Below are 2698 nucleotides of genomic sequence, written 5' to 3'. Positions count from 1 at the left end.
ATTCATGAGCTTAACAAACATGTTCACGAGCTAACGAGCCGAATATTGTGAAGTTTGAGCTTCGTTTGTTTATCTTAACGAGCCTAATTAAATGAGCTCAAACGAGCTTTTATCGAATCGAGCTTCGAATAGCTCACGAGTGGCTTGCCTCATTTACACCCCTACTTGTCCTCACAAGCTCTCTCTTTCTCCATCTCTTATCTATATTCTTTATCCCTCTCACTCTCTCACCCTCTGCCTCCTCTCTTGCTAAGACACTCTCTCTCACCTAGCTTCCGAGCCTGTTGATTCTCTCGCACCCCTATAATTTTTCTTGCTCTCTCTCACCGCCCCTCTCTATCTCACCCATAGTTTTTCTTGCGCTGACACTCTCTCACCCTCTGCCTCCTCTCTTGCTAAGACACACTCTCTCTCTCTCATAATTTTTCGTGCTTTGACCTCTCTCTCTCACATTCTCTCTCTAATCGGTTGTCTCTCGTACCCATCATCTCTCTTGGCTCTCTCTCCATGGTCTCTCTTCTTAAGACATTCTCTCTCTAACCGGTTGTCTCTCTTACCCATCATCTCTCTATTGGCTCTCTCTCCATGTTATCTCTTGCTATGTGGTGGGATACTTATCACATGAGGTTGCGGGGTCGAAACTTAGGATAGTCGGGGCATAAATTCCCGGTCCCTGTGCAACTCACCCCACCTGCCACATGCTCGATCAGGATGTTGTAATTTACCTCCCTCGCGATGACCTTGAGTCGGGTATGGTGGAGATGCTGGGGACAAACGATTTCACCTTTTACTACATGACATTCTCTCTCTCTCTCCCTTGCATCTTATCTCTCCCTATCAAGGACTCTCCCTCTCCCTCTTCCTCTCCCTCTCCCTCTCCCTCTTCCTCCCATATGCTGACTCTCTCAATTCCTTTGCGATAGTTTACTAATTAGTACATTAGCGGTTGTCAACTTAAAATAATTGAGATATCAAAATTATCATATGAATGAGTTTACTAAGATGGATTAGGTTAATTAGATAAACTAAATTAGATTAAATTGAATAATTATATTAAGTTTGGTTAATTTGATTAATTAAATCTAATTTATTAGTTTGAATAGATTAATTAATTTATATAAGTTATATAGATTAAATGAGTATATGACATGACATACTAAAGTGGAGATTTTGATAATTTTGATAGTAAAGTTGGTGAAAATGAAGTGAATCACAGTACCTGTTGAATTCACAAGTAAACTAGTTGGTAGAGAATACTGCTATTTGTGACTGAGGAGTTCCTCCAAATTAAAGCTAATCTTAATGTTCTGATTAAACAGCCAAAAAAGCACATGGCTTCATGACTTTTATACATGAGTCCATTTTGATGTTTTCATCTTAATTAGATTAGGCTAATTAGATTTGTTAGATGAAATAAGTCTACTTTTTTATTTTAAATAGATTAAGTAATTTAAATATGTTAATAAATTAGATTACTTAGGAGAATAAGATCAATTAAAATTAATCAAGTAGATTATCCTATTGATTTAATTAGATTAATTAAATTAAATTTTTGAATAATAAAATCTAATATCTAAGTAATGAGATTAATTACATTTAATAGGTTAAATCGGTAAATTAGATAATCTTAATATAGTTAGATATATTATTTAAATTCGATTAATAGGATTAAATAAATGTAATCAATGAGTTAAATACGATCAATTTAATCTATTTAATTTCATGCACTATAATTAATGAATTTTTGAAGATTAAGTAGGTTAATCAGATTATTTAAATCTAATCAAAGAGTTTAAATAAATTATTTTAATTGGATAAATAAAATTTAATATATTAGATGATTTAAATTCAATTGGTTAATTAGATAACTAAAATCTAAATAATGAGTTTATTAAGGTTAATTAGATGTATTAAATTGTTGTAATTAGGATGGTTAGAATAATTGAATGACTTCGAGGAATAATAATTGAATGAATTCAGGGAATTAGATTAGGTAAATTTTTATTAATAAGTTTACTTAGATTGAGTATGCTAACTAGTTTAATTGAATTGAATTAGTGAGTCCACTCCCCCCTCTCATGTTAGAGCATCTCAAATTCAAGATGCATCTAGCTACTTTCTCTCATATATTAGACCATCTCCAATGAAGTCATGCAACTCATGTTATGAATATAATAATGAAAAGTTCATTTAGAGCTTTAACCATTGGAGATATTTTAATATAATTTCATATTCTTGAGGTGACATATTGGAATCATGAAAAAAACTCATTTGAATTTCTAATCATTGGAGACACCCTTAAACTTGAATATAAATGTTTTGAAAGAGGCTTAAATTAACATTTAAACTTGGCCCCGATATTTGCATATTTGCATTCGAGCTAAAAATTTTGAACTTCGAAAGATTAAAATAAGTCTAAAAGAGGTTTATGAATGTATGATTTGGAATTTTGACTTTAAAATGTATGATTTTCATGAATAAGCGTAGATAGATCTTGATTATATCTCAAACAAAAAATTATGATATTGTCTATTTCCCTCACCTTCTCTCTCTCTCTCTTTCTCATGTACATAGATTATATATGTTATTTTGTATGATTTTACACACATCTTCTTGCATATGATCTATGTGTTTGTACAATTTTTTATCATATCTCAGTATAATTATTACTTTCCGTACATAGATTTGTTTGATGTCT

The sequence above is a fragment of the Zingiber officinale genome, chromosome 10B (genome assembly GCF_018446385.1).
Source record: "Zingiber officinale cultivar Zhangliang chromosome 10B, Zo_v1.1, whole genome shotgun sequence".
In the NCBI taxonomy this organism is placed as follows: Eukaryota; Viridiplantae; Streptophyta; class Magnoliopsida; order Zingiberales; family Zingiberaceae; genus Zingiber; species Zingiber officinale.
This window is presented reverse-complemented; position numbering follows the sequence as displayed.